This window comes from Scyliorhinus canicula, chromosome 13 (assembly GCF_902713615.1).
Source record: "Scyliorhinus canicula chromosome 13, sScyCan1.1, whole genome shotgun sequence".
Lineage (NCBI taxonomy): Eukaryota > Metazoa > Chordata > Chondrichthyes > Carcharhiniformes > Scyliorhinidae > Scyliorhinus > Scyliorhinus canicula.
Genome location: NC_052158.1, coordinates 65,954,622 through 65,972,904, shown reverse-complemented (window position 1 = coordinate 65,972,904; position 18,283 = coordinate 65,954,622). Strand labels below are relative to the sequence as shown.

The following is an 18,283-nucleotide window of genomic DNA, read 5'->3' as shown; positions in this document are numbered from 1 at the left end:
ATATCTTTCCTTAGAACTGTTCACAGTATTGTAGGTATGGTTTAACCTTGTATAGTTTTAGCAGGACTTTCCTATTTTATACTCTTTGAAATAAAGGCCAACATCCATTTGCCTTTCCAATTGCCTGCTTTTTGTGATTTATGCAAGAGGTCCCCAAATCCCTTTGTACTGCAGTTTTTTGCATTAATTTTCCATTTAAATAATATTCAGCTCCTTTATTCTTCCAGCCAACGTGTACAGCTTCACATTTCCCTACATTATATTCTATCTGCCAAGTTTTTGCCCACTCATCTAACCTGTCTCTTTCCTTCGATAGATTCTGTCATCCTCACCATTTGCTTTCCCATCTATTTTTATAAGGGCTGGTTTAGCACAGTGGGCTAAACAGCTGACTTACAATGCAGAACAAGGCCAGCAGCGTGGGTTCAATTCTCGTACCGGCCTCCACGAACAGGCGGCAGAATGTGGCGACTAGGGGCTTTTCACAGTAACTTCATTGAAGCCTACTTGTGACAATAAGCGATTATTATTATTGTTATTATTTTTGTGTCATCCGCAAAGTTGGCAATAGTGCATTTACTGCCTTCATCCAAGGCAACATCTCAGGAACAGGCCCTTTGTCCCTCCAAGTCTGTGCTGTTCTTGATGCCCTAACTAAAAAAACCTTCTGTCCTTACTCGGTCCGTAGCCCTCTATTTCCTCCCTATTCATATACCCATCCAGATGCATCTTAAATGTTGTTAATGTGCCGGCTTCCACCACATTGCTGGCAGCGTGTTCTAGGCACCCACCACTCTCTGCATGAAAAATCTCCCTTAAACTTTCCCCCTCTCACCTTGAACCTATGCCTCCCTATAATTGACACTTTCACCCTTGGAAAAAGCCTCTGACCTTCCACCCTGTCTATGCCTCTCATAATTTTGCAGACCGTTATCAGGTCTCCCCTCAGCCTCCGTCTTTCCAGTGAAAACAATCCTGGTTTATTCAATGTCTCCTCATAACCAACACCCTCAAGACCAGGCAATATCCTGGTGAATCTCCTTTGCAGTCTCTCAAAAGCTTCCATGTCCTTCTGATAATGTGATGACCAGAACTGCACGCAATACTCCAAATGCGGCCTAAGCAAGGTTTTGTACAGCTGCAACATGATTTCCCTGTACTCAATGCCCCAGCTGATAAATGCAAGCATACCAAATGCCTTCTTAATCACCTTGGCCACCCGTGTTACCACTTTAGGAACTGTGGATCCTCACAACGCAGATCCCTCTGTAAGGTAATGTACCAAAATCATCAATTATGATAATTGTGGCCCCAGCACGGATCCCTGTGGCAGTCCACTAGTTACAGGTTGCCACCCTGAAAAAGCTCCTCTTATCCCAACTTTGTCTTCTATCATTTAGCCAATCCTCTATCCAGGCCAATATATAGCCACCTAACACTATGGGCTCTTATCTTATTAAGTAGTCTACTGCGTGGTACCTTATTGAACGTTTTTTTAAAAATCAAGTATATTACATCTACTGGCTCCCCTCATCTATCCTGCTCATTACCGCCTCAAAGAATTCTAATAAATTTGTCAGGCATGATTTTCCCTTTGTGAAGCCATGCTGACTCTATATGATTATGTTGTGCATTTCTAAATGCTCTGCTATTACACTCTTTACAATGGACTCTTAACATTTTTCCAATGAGAGAAGTTAAGCTAGCTGGCCTATAGTTACTTGCTTTTTGTCTCCCTCCTTTTTTGAATAAAGGTGTTAAATTGGCGGTTTTCTAATCCTCTGAGACTTTCCCATAATTTAAGGATTCATGGAAGATTACAACAGTGCTTCCACAATTTATTTTTAAAAAAAATATTTTTATTCGCCTTTTTCACATTTTCATCCAAATTTAAACACACCAACAAACAATCAACAGTGACAAATACAATGTCAAGCCCCTGGTCAACAATCCCTTCCTCCCACCAACCCCCAACATTTTAAATACAAACATCAAAGAAAAGGAACCAGGAATCCACCATCCACCCGTACATAGCCATCAACAACATACACAGTCCAAACCCACCCCCCGCAATGTTCGATGTCATCCAATTCTTGAAAGTGCATAATGAACAAAGCTCATGAATTGTAGAACCCTTTCATGCTTCCCCTCAACTCAAACTTCACCTTCTCAAGTGTTTAAAAACTCCCAACAGATCCCCCTGCCATGCCAGGGCACGGGGTGGAGAAACTGACCTCCACCCCAACAGGATCCGCCTTCGGTCGATCAGCTAGGCGAAGGCTAAAACATCTGCCTCCGCATCCGCTTCCAACCCCGGCCGATCCGATACCCCGAATATGGCCTCCAGAGGACCCGGCTCAAGTCTCACGTACCACCTTCAAAATTACCCTGAAAACCTCCCTCCAATACCCCTCCAGCTTTGGACAGGTCCAAAACATATGAACGTAGTTTGCGGGGCCCGCCCTGCAACGTTCACAAACATCCTCTACCCCCTCAAAAAGTCGGCTCATCCTCACCTTTGTGAGGTCCACCCTATACACCATCTTCCGCCTTAACGTCCCCAACTTTGTGCATGAAGTTGAAGCATTCGCGCTCCAGAGCACCTCACACCACAATCCCTCCTCCAGACCCTCTCCCAACTCTTCCTTCCACTTTGTCTTAATTCCCTTCAGCGGTGCCTTCTCTTCTCCCAGAATGCATCCTGATTTATTCCCCATCCTACAGCATGGCTACTGTTAGGGAGCCTGAAGACCAGTCCCACCAGTGTCTTCATCCCCTTGATATTTCTTGCCTCTACCCATACGGATTCTATATCTTCTGAACCAAGATAATTTCTTGCTATCGTACTTATTCCAGCTTGTACTAATAGAGCTAGTCCACCATCCTTTCCTTCCCGCCTGTCATTGCGAAAGGTCACATATCCCTGAATATTTATTTTCCAGTTTAAAACAAAAAATTTTTTTTTTACAGAAAATATAAAAAAAATAACAACAAACAATAATATGCAACAAACTACCCCATAACAACCGTAACACCCTCCAAACCGTATCAACACATGTATCCCATCCCCCCACCCCAACAACAGAACTTAACCATAAATTAAAATTAAATAAATCAAATTTAAATAAAATAAACAAACATAGTCCTTGTCCCCCCCCCCCCCCCCCCCCGGGTTGCTGTTGCTACTGTCCCAGTACCCTATCGTTGAGCCAGAAAGTCGAGGAAAGGTTGCCACCGCCTGAAGAATCCTTGTACCGATCCTCTTAGGGTGAATTTGACCTTCTCTAGTCTAATAAAACCCGCCATGTCATTGATCCAGGTCTCCACGCTTGGGGGCCTCGCATCCTTCCATTGTAGCAAAATCCTTCGCCGGGCTACTAGGGACGCAAAGGCCAGCACACCGGCCTCTTTCGCCTCCTGCACTCCCGGCTCCACCCCAACCCCAAAAATCACGAGTCCTCATCCTGGCTTGACCCTGGATCCCACCACCCTTGACACTGTCCTCGCCACCCCCTTCCAGAACTCCTCCAGTGCCGGGCATGCCCAGAACATATGGGCATGGTTCGCTGGACTCCCCGAGCACCTGACACACCTATCTTCACCCCCAAAGAATCTACTCGTCCTCGTCCCAGTCATGTGGGCCCTGTGCAGCACCTTGAATTGAATGAGGCTAAGCCGCGCACACGAGAGTGAAGAATTAACCCTCTCCAGGGCATCAGCCCATGTCCCGTCTTCGATCTGTTCCCCCAGTTCCCCCTCCCACTTAGTTTTCAGCTCCTCTACTGACGCCTCTTCCACCTCCTGCATAACCTTGTAGATATCGGATATCTTCCCCTCTCCGACCCAGACCCCTGAAAGCACCCTGTCCCTCAGCCCCCTCGCGGGAAGCAGGGAATCCCTCCACCTGCCATCTAGCAAATGCCTTTACCTGCAGATACCTGAACATGTTTCCCGGGAGGAGCCCAAATTTCTCCTCCAACTCCCCCAGGCTCGCAAACCTCCCGTCGATAAACAGGTCCCTCAGCTGTCTGATGCCCGCTCTGTACCAACCCTGAAATCCCCCATCCATGTTCCCCGGGACGAACCTATGGTTCCCCCTCAACGGAGCCTCCATCGAGCCCCCCACTTCTCCCCTATGTCGCCTCCACTGCCCCCAAATCTTGAGGGTAGCCGCCACCACCGGACTCGTGGTATACCCCGTGGGAGGGAGCGGCCACGACGCCGTTACCAGGGCCCCCAGGCTCGTATCCCCACAGGACGCTCTCTCCATCCGTTTCCATGCTGCCCCCTCCCCCTCCATCACCCACTTGCGCACCATCGACACATTGGCCGCCCAGTAGTACCCCGAGAGATTGGGCAACGCCAGCCCCCCCCTATCTCTACCCCGTTCCAAAAAGATCCTCTTCACCCTCGGGGTGCCATGCGCCCAAACAAAGCCCATGATGCTGCTGGTCACCCTTTTAAAAAAGGCCCTAGGGATAAAGATGGGCAAGCACTGGAAGAGGAACAAGAACCTCGGGAGAACCGTCATTTTGACGGACTGCACTCTACCCGCCAACGACAGCGGCACCATGTCCCACCTTTTAAATTCCTCCTCCATCTGCTCCACTAGTCTGGTGAAGTTAAGCTTATGGAGAGTCCCCCAACTCCTGGCCACCTGCACCCCCAGGTACCTGAAACTCTTCACTGCCCTCCTAAAGGGAGCCTCCCAATTCCCTCCTCTTGATCTCCCGGGTGCACTACAAATACCTCGCTCTTTCCTAAATTTAGCTTATAGCCCGAGAAGCCCCCAAATTCCGCTAACAGCTCCATCACCCCCGGCATTCCCCCCTCTGGGTCCGCCACATACAACAGCAGGTCGTCCGCATACAGCGATACCCGATGTTCCTCCCCACCCCGCACCAAACCCCTCCATCTCCCTGACTCCCTCAACGCCATAGCCAGAGGTTCAATCGCCAGTGCAAAGAGCAAGGGGGACAGGGGGCACCCCTGCCTGGTCCCACGATAGAGCCTAAAGTACTCCGATCTCCTTCCATTTGTAACTACACTCGTCATCGGAGCCGCGTAGAGCAGCCTCACCCATTTGATGAATCCCTCCCCAAATCCAAACCGCTCCAGCACCTCCCACAGGTACCCCCACTCAACTCTTTCAAACGCTTTCTCTGCGTCCAGCGCCACCACTATCTCCGCCTCACCCGCCACTGCCGGCATCATGATAACATTTAGCAGTCTCCGCACATTCGTGTTGAGCTGCCGCCCCTTGACAAATCCTGTCTGATCTTCGTGTATCACCTCTGGCACACAATCCTCTATCCTGGTGGCCAGGATCTTCGGCAGCAACTTTACATCTACATTGAGGAGCGAGATAGGCCTGTATGATCCACACTGCAAGGGGTCCTTATCCCGCTTTAGTATCAAAGAGATCAGTGCCCGCGACATCGTCGGGGGCAAAGCCCCCCTCCCATGCCTTGTTGAAGGCTCGTACTAGCAGGGGGCCCACCAGGTCCGCATACTTTTTGTAAAATTCCACCGGGAACCCGTCCGGCCCCGGGGCCTTACCTGACTGCATTTGTCCAATCCCCCTGACTAGCTCCTCCAGCTCTATCGACGCCCCCAGCCCCTCTACCAGCCCCTCTTGAACCCTTGGGAAACATAGCCTGTTCATGAAGCTCTCCATCCCCTCTCTCCCCATCGGAGGTTCCGACCGGTACAGTTCCTCGTAAAAGTCCCTAAAGACCCTGTTTACTTCTGTCCCCTTCTGCACTACATTTCCACCCCCATCCTTCACTCCACCAATTTCCCTAGCCGCATCCTGCTCGCCTTCTCCCCATACTCATATACCGCACCCTGCGCCCTCCTCCACTGTGTCTCCGCCTTTCTGGTGGTCAGCAAGTCAAATTTGGCCTGCAAACTGCACTGTTCCCCCAGCAACCCTTCCTCCGGTGCCTCCGCATATCTCCTGTCCACATCCAGGAGCTCCCCCACCAGTCTCCCCCTCTCCCTCCTTTCCCTGTGGGCCCGGATGGAGATCAGCTCCCCCCGGATCACTGCTTTCAGAGCCTCCCAGACCATCCCCACCCGGACCTTCCCCGTATCATTGGTATCCAGATACCCCTCAATGCTTCTCCGAACCCTCCTACACACCACCTCATCCGCCAGCATCCCCACATCCAGGCGCCAGAGCGGGCGCTGGTCCCGCGCCTCCCCCATCTCCAGATCAACCCAGTGCGGAGCATAGTCCGAAATCGCTATGGCCGAATACTCGGCATCCTGCACCCTCAGAATCAATCCCCTGCTCAGGACAAAAAAGTCTATCCGGGAATAAACCCTATGGACATGAGAGAAAAAGGAATACTCACGCGCTCTTAGTCTCCCAAACCTCCAGGGATCCATCCCTCCTATCTGGTCCATGTATCCCCTCAGTACTTTGGCCGTCGCCGGTCTCCTACCCGTCCTTGCACTGGACCGGTCCAGTGTGGGATCCAGCACTGTGTTAAAATCTCCCCCCATGATCAGGCCCCCTGCCTCCAGATCCGGGATGCGGCCCAGCAAGCGCCTCATGAAGCCAGCATCATCCCAATTCGGGGCATATACATTAACCAGCACCACCTTCTCTCCCTGCAGCCTACCCTTCACCATGATATATCTGCCCTCCTTGTCCGACACCACCTTCAGCCGCCTCGAACGCCACCCTCTTCCCCACCAGAATCGCCACCCCCCGGTTCTTCGCGTCCAATCCTGAGTGAAAAACCTGCCCCACCCACCCCTTCCTCAGACGAACCTAGTCCGCCACCTTCAGGTGGGTCTCCTGGAGCATAGCCACGTCCACCTTCAGCCCCCTCAGATGAGAAAATACCCTGGTTCTCTTAACCGGCCCATTCAGTCCCCTCACGTTCCAGGTAATCAGCCGGATCAGAGGGCAACCCACCCCCCTCCCCCGCCGGCTATCCATAGCGGATATCAAATGTTCGCCCCGGGCCAGCACACCTCGCCCGACCCGTTCCCCATGGCGATAATGTCTCTCCTCTTCCCTCCCCCAGCCCTCACCAGCTCCTTCCTGGCCATTCCAGCAGCAACCCGGTATCCCCCCCCCCCCCCCCCCCCCCCCCCCCCCCACCCCCCCCAGGCTAGGACCCCTCCTAGCCGCGACGCACCCTCCATAGTACTTCCTTGAGTCAGCTGACTTCTGCTAACCCCGGCAGCTCCCGCCAACGCCCATCCCCTCCTGACATGGGGTCATCCCCCTCTTGCCACACCTCCTTGGCACTGCTTCAGCGCGGGAAAGAAGACCAGTAGAGGCCCCGCCCCCACCGCCAACTCCACCCCCCCCGCCCCGCAGCGCGGACATCCAGAGGAAAGCCCGCGCTTTCACACTGCCGCAACCCACCCTTCTAACGCAGTTCCCGAACATCCAGTTTCACCCCAACCCCCAGCCCCGTACAGAAGAGAACATATAAAACACAAACCCCCAACATTCCCCACCTAACCCCCAACCATACCCAACAGACAAACCCACCTGTAAACAGAGCAAAAAGAAAAAACCAGCATACATAACACACATGTCAAAGTTAAAAATAGTTGAAAAAACAGCAACAGCGAAAACAGCAACGGCCATAGTATGTCCCCAGACCCTAGTTCGAGTCCAGCTTCTCCGCCTGTACAAAGGCCCACGCCTCCTCCGGGGACTCGAAGTAATGGTGCCGGTCCTTGTATGTCACCCACAGGCGCGCAGGCTGCAACATTCCAAACCTGACCTGCTTGGCATGAAGCACCGCCTTCGTCCGGTTGAACCCGGCCCGCCGCTTAGCCACCTCCGCACTCCAGTCCTGGTAGATCCTCACTACCGAATTCTCCCATTTACTGCTCCTCTCTTTCTTGGCCCAGCGCAGCACACACTCCCGGTCACTGAATCGATGGAACCGCACCAGCACCGCCCTCGGGGGCTCATTTGCCTTGGGCCTCCTGGCCATCACTCTGTGAGCTCCCTCAAGCTCCAGGGGCAAATGGAAGGACCCCGCTCCCATCAACGAGTTCAGCATCGTAGTCACGTACACCGGGAGGTCCGACCCCTCCAGCCCCTCCGCCAGGCCCAGGATCCTCAAATTCTTTCGCCTCGTGCTAACGTCCAGCTCCTCCAAGCGGTCTTGCCACTTTTTATGAAGTGCCTCGTGCAACTCCACTTTCCCCACAAGGACCACGGCCTCCTCCTCCCTTTCAACGGCCTGCTGCTGCAACTCCCGAATAGACACCTCCTAGGCCGCCTGGGTCCCAAGCAGCTTGTTTGTAGTTGTGTTCATGGAGTCCAGCAACTCAGCCTTCAGCTCCGCAAAACAGCGCAGAAGAGAGGCCTGCTGCTCCTGCGCCCACTTCCACCAGTCCTCGGGTGTCCTGCCGGCCGCCATTTTGTTCTTCTTCCCCCGTTTTTTTTGGGGAGCTGCTGCAGCTTCTTCCTTCGTCCCACTCCGGGTGAGCACCATAAAGTGTGTGGAAAGCTCCTCCAGACACCTTCCCCCACCGGAATGCGTTAAAACAGCGCCGTTTGGGGCCCTCAAATCGGCCCAAAAGTCCCTAAATAGTGGGAGCTGCCGAACGTGCGGCTTAGCTCCGCATAGCTGCAACCGGAAGTCTATTTTCCAGTTTTGATCTCCCTGTAACCACATCTGTATAATCGCAATAAGATCATACCCATTAACCTCAATTTGTGCTGTTAATCCATTTGTTCTTTCCTTTCAAACTCTGGGTATCATTACCTAAATAACTGCCTTCTAATGTGATCATATCCTTTTGCGTGGCAAGCCTATAGACCCCCCGCAATAACACTTGTCCCAGCACGGCCATCCCAATGATACAGCCTCCACTTTCCCCAGTATGCTGATGCCAGTGCTCTGCGAAACAAAACCCACTTCTCCCACACCAGTCTTTGAGCCACGTATTCATCTCTCTAATTTTATGCACCCTATGCCAATTTGCGCAAGACTCTGGTAATAATCCAGAGATGTTAGCCTTGGAAGTTCTGTTTAATTTAATGCCTAGCTCATCAAACTCTCTCTGCAGAACCGCTTCCCTCTTTCTGCCTATGTCATTGGTACCTACATGGACCATGACAATGGGATCCTCTCCCTCCCACTGCAAGATCCTCTCCAGCCCGGAGTAGATGTCCCCGTACCCTGGCACCTGACAGGCAACACAGCTGTCGGGACTCTCTATCCTGGCTACAGAGAACAGTGTTGATTCCCCTAACTACACTATCCCAGACTATGACTATATTTCTATCTTCTCCCCCCAGTTAGAACATAGAACATAGCACAGTACAGGCCCTTCAGCCAACGATGTTGTGCCATTTATCCTAATCTAAGATCAACCTAACCTACACCCCTTCAGTTTACTGCTGTGCATGTGCCTGTCTAAGAGTTGCTTAAATGTCCCTAATGACTCTGACTCCGCCACCACTGCTGGCAGTGCATTCCACACACCCACCACTCTAAAGAACCTACCTCCTGACATCTCCCCTATACCTTCCTCCAATCACCTTAAAATTATGTCCCCTCGTGACAGCCATTTCCACCCTGGGGAAAAGTCTCTGGCTATCCACTCTATCCATGCCTCTCATCACCTTGTACACCTCTGTCAAGTCACCTCTCTGCCTTCTTCGCTCCAGTGAGAAAAGCCTTAGCTCCCTTAACCTTTCTTCTTAAGACATGCCCTCCAGTCCAGGCAGCATCCTGGTGAATCTCCTCTGTACCCTCTCCAAAGCATCCACATCCTTCCTATAATGAGGCGACCAGAACCGGACACAATATTCCAAGTGTGGTCTAACTAGAGTTTTATAAAGCTGCAGCAAAATCTTGCTGCTCTTAATCCCCCTGTTAATGAAAGCCAACACACCATACGTCTTCTTAACAACCCTATCAACCTGGATGGCAACTTTGAGGGATCTATGCACGTGAACCCCAAGATCCCTTTGTTCCTTCACACTTCCAAGAATCCTGCCTTTAACCCTGTATTCAGCATTCAAATTCGACCTTCCAAAATGAATCACTTCACATTTATCAAGGTTGAACTCCACCTGTCACTTCTCAGCCCAGCTCTGCATCCTGTCAATGTCCTGTTGTAACCTGCAACAACCCTCAACGCTATCTACAATTACCCCAACCTTCGTGTCATGGGCAAACTTACTAACCCATCCTTCCACTTCCTCATCCAAGTCATTTATAAAAACGACAAGAGCAGAGGTCCCAGACAGATCCCTGCGGGACACCACTGGTCACCGACCTGCAGGCAGAATACTTTCCATCCACTACCACTAGCTGTCTTCTTTCGGCCTGCCAAATCTGTATCTAGACAACCAAATTTCCCTTTATCCCATGCCCCCTAACTTTCTGAATGAGCCTACCATGGGGAACTTTATCAAATGCCTTACTGAAATCCATATACACCACATCCACTGCCCGACCTTCATTAATGTATCTTGTCACGTCCTCAAAGAATCCAATGAGGCTTGTGAGGCATGACCTTTCCCTCACAAAGCCATGCTGACTACCTTTAAACAAACTGTTTTTCTAAATAATCATAAAGCCTATCTCTCCGAATCCTTTCCAATATTTTGCTCACCACAGACGTAAGAGTGATGGGTCTGTAATTCCCAGGGATTTCCCTATTCTCTTTCTTGGACAGGGGAACAACATTCGCCTCCCTCCAATCATCCGGGACTACTCCAGTGGAGAGTGAGGACGCAAAGATCATCGCCAACAGCGCAGCAATCTCCTCCCTCGCTTCCCGTAGTAACCTTGGGTATATCCCGTCAGGCCCAGGGGACTTATCTATCCTGATGCTTTTCAAAATTTCCAGCACATCCTCCTTAATATCAACCTGTTTGAGTCTATTAATCTGGTTCACACTGTTCTCATGAGCAACAAGGTCCCTCTCTCTAGTGAATATTGAAGCAAAGTATTCATTTAGGGCCTCACCCATCTCCTCAGACTCTCAGCACAATTCCCTCCACTGTCCCTGATCGGCCCTACACTCACTCTGATCATCCTCTTATTTCTCACATAAGTGTAGAATGCCTTGGGGTTTTTTCTAATCCTTCCCACCAGGGTTTTTTCATGCCCAATTCCAACTCTCCTCAGTCCATTTTTGAGTTCCTTCCTGGCTACCTTGTAACCCTCGAGAGCCGAATCAGATCCTTGTTTCCTCAACCTTACGTAAGCTTCCTTCTTCCTCTTGACTAGAAGCTCCGCTTCTCTTGTCACCCAAGTCTCCTTCATCTTACCATTCCTTCCTCGTCTCAGTGGGACAAAACTACTCAGCACATACAGCAAATGCTCTTTAAACAATCCCCACATTACTGTTGTGCATTTCCCCAAGAACAATTGTTCCAACTTTATACTTCAGCTCCTGTCTAATAGCAGTATAATTTCCCCTCCCACAATTAAATACCTTCCCATACTGTGTGTTCCTATCCCTCTCCATGACTATGGTAAAGGTCAAGGAGTTGTGCTCACTGTCACCGAAATGCTCTCCCACCGCGACATTTGACACCTGGCCTGGTTCGTTGCCGAGCATCAAGTCCAATATGGCCTTCCCCCTAATCGGCCTATCTACATATTGAGTCAGGAATCCTTCCTGTACACACCTGACAAAATCTGCTCCATCCAAACCATCTGCAGTAAGGAGGTTCCAGTCAATATTAGAGTAGTTGAAGTCAACCATGACAACGGCTCTGTTACTTCTGAAGTTAAATGGCTCCCTGATACCACGGTGCTGTGGTCATTTTTTCTCAACCTCCCTACAGTCCCCACACTCGTCCACACAGGGAGCAAGAATCTCTAACCTATTGGGCAAGAGCAAGGCAGATGCACCTGCAGTCATACCTTTCAGATCCCTCAACCTGCCTCACTTGCAGTTACACGCTCTACCCTGATCACTAAACAAATTCAAGGTAGTGAATCTAAAGGGTGTGACTGCCTCCTGAAACAGTGTCCAGCTCATTAACTCTGAGCTGAAGTTCCCTGAGCAACCAACATTTACTACAGATGTGGCCACTATGAACCACAATGGGATCCACCATCTCCCAAATGTTGCAGCTACAACACATCGCCTGGCCCTCCATCCCTATTTTATTTACTTAGATTTTCAATTTGTTTTTAATTTTACTATTGATCTTTAGTTTTCACACTAACCTTTTCTATCTAACCTTCAATCTCAAAACAAGTCCGATAAGGTAGAGGACAGAATTACTCACTTACCAACCACTTACCTGTGATATCACAGGCGTATTCACTCGATGCTGGAGGACTGCTGTAACATATCTCCCAGCTCTCCAGCCTTGATCTGCTCCTGCCCCCACTGACCTGTGGACGTAGTAAAGGAAACAGCATTACTTCCCTCCCCCATTTCCCTAAACTCCCACACTTACCTCAACTTCAGAGTCTCATTCACTGCAACTAGCACTCTCTGCAGACTGCACTTTTGAAGCCTGTTTTTGTATAGTCGATGGCAGTCGTGATGTGGAGATGCCGGCGTTGGACTGGGGTGAGCACGGTAAGAAGTCTTACAACACCAGGTTAAAGTCCAACATGTTTGTTTCAAATCACTAGCTTTCGGAGTACTGCTCCTTTCACCTAAGGAAGGAGCAGTGCTCCGAAAGCTAGTGATTCAAAACAAACCTGTTGGACTTTAACCTGGTGTTGTAAGACTTCTTACTGTTTTTGTATAGTTAATGCTGAATTATCCTTTCACTTCAATGGATGAACATTCAGCAAGGAGACCAGTTGTTCACCATTAGGTTGGTGTTATCTTAATATGTGATGTTAACCAAATCTTGATTCGTAGACTTGATTGCATATAAAGTCACTGCTGGAGGAGTGGAAGAAGGTACTGGCTACGGGGTGTGCTAACCTGCCCTGTAGGCACCTGACTCTGTTCTCAAATGTTGAAATTGTTTGATGACAGAGACTTCTCCATTTGAATCTGTCCAGGATTACTTTATCATCATAGTGAGGCCCAATTAGCTTCCAGAATGTTTTTCTGTCTAGTTTTGAGTGGTTATAATCCCATTAATTAGCTTTACTGATGGGTCCTTCCTGCTGCTGTACATATGATGTGGAGATGCCGATGTTGGGCTGGGGTGAGCACAGTAAGAAGTCTTACAGCACCAGGTTAAAGTCCAACATGTTTGTTTCAAACACGAGCTTTCGGGGCACCTGAGGAAGGAGCAGCGCTCCGAAAGCTAGTGTTTGAAACAAACCTGTTGGACTTTAACCTGGTGTTGTAAGACTTCTTACTGTACATATGTTCAGCGCTACATGCTTGAGAGGGCCTAGCCTGGATTATTGAGCTGCAAAATGGCAGTGCGGCCAAAGTTAAGTCAGTGTTGCACACTGATTGACATCATGAACTGCTTGCCCTGCATACCATTTTTTAAATACATTTAGAGTACCCAATTCATTTTTTCCAATTAAGGGGCAATTTAGCGTGACCAATCCACCTAGCCTGCACACCTTTGGGCTGTGGGAGCAATACCCACGCAAACACGGGGAGAATATGCAAACTCCACACGGACAGTGACCCAGAGCCGGGATCGAACCTGGGACCGTGAGGCAGCATTGCTAACCACTGCGCCACCGTGCTGCCCTCTTGCCCTGCATACTTGTGATGGACATTCACTGTCTGCACACTAAGCCTGTGTAATATGGTGTCCCTCACGTTTCACGTCACGAGTGTTTGTACGCCATGTGGATGCTATTTTTGAGGTCTGAAGATACAGCATTCAAAAAGTGGGTGCTACAAAGTAGGTTCCCACCCCATATCTTTCATGAATGCCCTTTGTGCACTTCTCCAATCTTTTTGAAGGCTGCCTGATAAACACCTGTGAAGCAAAGCCAAGGGTGAATGATTAAGATGCCTTAATTCATAGATAATATGGGTATGATCAAACAGGGTACAGAAGTAATTGCTAGCTACCGAGCCGTCTCAACTAATAATCCTGAGAACATGATTTAAAATCCCCCCCCCCCCCCCCCCCCCCCCCCCCCCCCCCCCCCCCCCCCCACACTTCCCATGCAAGTTTGAGAATTTGAATTTGGAAATTAAAAAGCTGTTTTTGGAAAAATTGAAAATGAGCTGATGCATTATCGTAAAATCTCACCTGGTTCGTTAATGTCCTTTTAGAGAAGGAATCCTACAAGTCAGTATCCTGACTGGCTGAGTTCAGGACTCCTTACTGCGCCCCTGAACTGATCTCGCATGTTGTTCATTTTTTTTTTTTTTTTTTTGAGTACCCAATTCATTTTTCCAATTAAGGGGCAATTTAGCGTGGCCAATCCACCTACCCTGCACATCTTTGGGTTGTGGGGGCGAAACCCCAGCAACCACGGGGAGAATGTGCAAACTCCACACGGACAGTGACCCAGAGCCGGAATCGAACCTGGGACCTCAGCACCGTGAGGCAACAGGGCTAACCCACTGCGCCACCATGCTGTCCAAGTCATTTAGTTGTATCAAATCTCTGAGAAACTTGACCCACAATAAATATCATCCTTGCCAGCAATACCCTTGTCCCAAGGATTAATTAAAGTGATAGGGAGTAATCAAATTACATTTAATCCAGTCTTTCATCTCTATCAAAATGTGGGAAATAATTTTGGTATTACCTTTCTTCCAGACTGATTCAAACTTCAAAATCTGACCACCTGCGTTTTTAACTCCAAGATTGTCTTTTTCAGTATCTTGTTTAAATTTCAGTTATATATCTGTCTCTTTAGTTTCCTTTTGATTATGCCAATTCCATGTCACCTTCCCTGTGCAGTCAATTTAGGAGATCAGAACTCTGGGAAATTACTATCTGACATCCAATGACAAACAAAAACTAGTTCTGAGCAACAACAGTGACCATGTGATACATCACCCAACATGTGTACTGCGGTATGAGCATATTCCAGGTACACACCCAGCTTCCTTTTGAACATTTGTAGTGAATCTGCACCCCTTTTACGAGTCATCAGTCCATCCAAAGGCCATGGACCCAGTGGGGGGAAAATAAACCTCCTGACTTTGAACTAGTTCTACACTTAGCTAGCTTGTATCCATAGCCTTTCATCGTTCATTACTTATCAAATAATCTGTCCATAGGTGCACAGTTTACTCTTTCCAAAGTCTGTTTCTCTGGAGTAAAAAGACAAAGTTCTTGAACTGATCGGTGACAACTAAAGGCTTTCAAACTAGGTTTATAGAATCATAGAATTTACAGTGCAGAAGGAGGCCATTCGGCCCATCGAGTCTGCACCAGCCCTTACAAAGAGCACCCTCCTGAAGCTCACATATCTACCCTATCCCCATAACTCCCACTTAACATTTTTTGAACACTAAGGGCAATTTAGCATGGCCAATACACCTAATCGAACTGTGGGAGGAAAACGGAGCACCCGGAGGAAACCCACACAGGCACGGGGAGAACATGCAGACTCCGCACAGACAGTGAACCAGCGGGAATCGAAACTGGGGCCCTGGCGCTGTGAGGCAACTGTGCTAACCACTATGCTGCTATGCTGCCCAAACAGTAATCCTTCTCTGAACCTTTTCTTGGGGCCTTTGAAACTTCCACCAAGCCAGAGGACCAGCACTGCTGGATTGCAGTGTGATTTTCTTTTCTCCTCAAGCTTATTGACACAAACACAGATCTTTGTGTCACCTGAAAACTTGTGGACAGTTCCCATAACGTTTTCCAAAGCACTAAGTTGCGAAGTGTAATGGTACTCACACCACTTATGACTGGTCTGCACATGGAGCCGCTGTCATTAACGACGATCCTTTGTCACAAAAACCTGATGCCACCTACCACTCATTGAGTACCTAAAGAACGGAACTATCCTGTTTTAAAAACTAGTGCACTTGACATTCTTCAAAATAACTAGGGTTAATTCTAAAGTATGAGAATCACAAATATAAAGATGGAATATCTTTTTTTATAAATTTTTTTATTGGCATTTCTCGTATTTATTTTTTTAAAATAACAATAGCAAATTTTCTCCCCGCAATTTAAAACAAACAAGGCGTGTTTCCACACCAAAACAAGAAAAGAACTCTCTGCCCCCCAAAATAAATAATAACAAATAACAATACAAGAAAGAAGAAAATAACATAACAAACCCACCGCCGCAAAAACAAACCCCCCAACCATCCCCAAACCTGTCGAGACCGGCCACTCTCTACCCCTTCGCCAGGAAATCGAGAAAGGGCTGCCACCGCCGAAAGAACCCCTGTACCGACCCCCTCAGGGCAAATTTCATCCTCTCCAACTTGAGGAACCCAGCGATGTCGTTGACCCAGGTCTCCGAACTCGGGGGGGCCGCGTATCCCTCCACTGTAACAGAATCCTGCACCGGGCTACTAGAGACGCAAAGGCCAGAATGCCGGCCTCTCTCGCCTCCTGCACTCCCGGCTCCGAAGCTACCCCAAGGATCGCGAGCCCCCAGCCCGGCCTGACCCTAGACCCAACTATTTCCGACAAAATCCCCGCCACCACCTTCCAAAACCCCTTCAGGGCCGGATATGCCCAAAACATATGGGTGTGGTTTTCCGGGCCACCCGAACACCTCCCACACCTGTCTTCCCCTCCGAAAAACCGGCTCATCCTTGCTCCCGTCATATGAGCCCTGTGCAGCACCTTCAGCTGAATTAGGCTGAGCCGTGCGCAAGAGGAGGAAGAATTCACCCTCTCCAGGGCGTCCGACCACGTCCCATCCTTAATCTCTTCCCCTAGCTCTTCCTCCCATTTCGCTTTGAGCTCATCTACTGAGGCCTCCTCCTCCTCCTGCATCAGTTGGTAAATAGCCGAGATCTTCCCTTCCCCGACCCACGTCCCCGAAAGCACCCTGTCCTGCACCCCCCTGGCGGCAGCCGCGGAAACTCCTCCACCTGCCTCTTAACAAAGTCCCTGACCTGCATATACCTAAAAGCATTCCCAGGGGGGAGGTTCCACTTCCCCACCAGCTCCTCCAGAGTCGCGAACTTCCCATCCAGGAAGAGGTCCCCAAACTGTCTGATGCTTGCCCTGTGCCAACTCCCAAATCCCCCACCCCTTCTCCCTGGCGCAAAACGGTGATTGCCCCGTATCGGGGCCCAAACTGAGGCCTTCACTAACCCCCTATGCCGCCTCCACTGTCTCCAGATTTTGAGGCTCGCAACCACCACCGGACTCGTGGAGTACTTTGCCGGGGGGAGTGGAAGTGGGGCCGTCACCAAAGCCTCCAGACTCGTACCCGCACAGGACGCCATCTCCAGTCTCTTTCATGCGCCACCCTCCCCTTCCGTCACCCACCTGCGAATCATCGCCACGTTCGCCGCCCAATAATATCCACACAGGTTGGGCAGCGCCAGGCCCCCTACCTCCCTTCTTCGCTCCAAAAATACCCTCCTTACTCTCGGGGCCTTCCGCGCCCACACAAACCCCAGAATCGACTTATTCACCCTTCTAAAAAAGCCTTCGGGATCAATATGGGGAGGCACTTGAAAATAAATAAAAACCTCGGGAGCACTGTCATTTTAACCGACTGGACCCTGCCCACCAACGAGAGCGGCAGCGCATCCCACCTCCTGAACTCCTCCATCTGCCCCACCTGCCGCGAAAAGTTAAGCCTATGCCTAGCCCCCCAGGTCCTGGCCACGTGGACCCCAAGATACCTAAAGCTCCTCTCAGCCCTCCTCAATGGGAGTTTCCCTATCTCCCTCTCCTGACCCCCCGGGTGCAGGACAAACAGCTCAGTTTTCCCCACGTTGAGCTTATATCTCGAAAAGTCCTCAAGTATCCTCAGCACCTCTGGCATCCCTTCAGCCGTGTCCGCGACATAAAGCAGCAGAACATCTGCATACAGCGACAACCGGTGCTCCCCCCACACACAATCCCCCTCCAACTCTTCGAGTCCCTCAGCGCCATGGCGAGGGGCTCAATTGCTAACGCGAGGAGCAGGGGAGACAAGGGGCACCCCTGCCTCGTCCCTCTGGAAAGCCGAAAGTCCTCTGACCTCCTCCCATTCGTCACCACACTCGCCACCGGGGAACTGTACAGCAACCTCACCCAGCTGATGAACCCCTCACCAAACCCAAATCTCCGCAACACCTCCCTCAGGTAACTCCACTCCACCTTATCAAAATCTTTCTCCGCATCCATGGACGCCACTATTTCTGACTCCCCAGCCCCTGGCACCATCATCATGACATTCAGGAGCCTCCGCACGTTGGCATTCAATTGTCTCCCCTTTACAAACCCCGTTTGGTCCTCATG

General features: G+C 50.0%; 1 protein-coding gene across 3 annotated transcripts in view; it reads left to right on the top strand.

Annotated features, from left to right (window-relative positions):
* The window catches only part of LOC119975890 (AMMECR1-like protein), a 60,191-nt gene that overhangs the window by 13,541 nt on the left and 28,367 nt on the right, over positions 1 to 18,283 (top strand). The gene's annotated exons all lie outside the window — the stretch shown is intronic.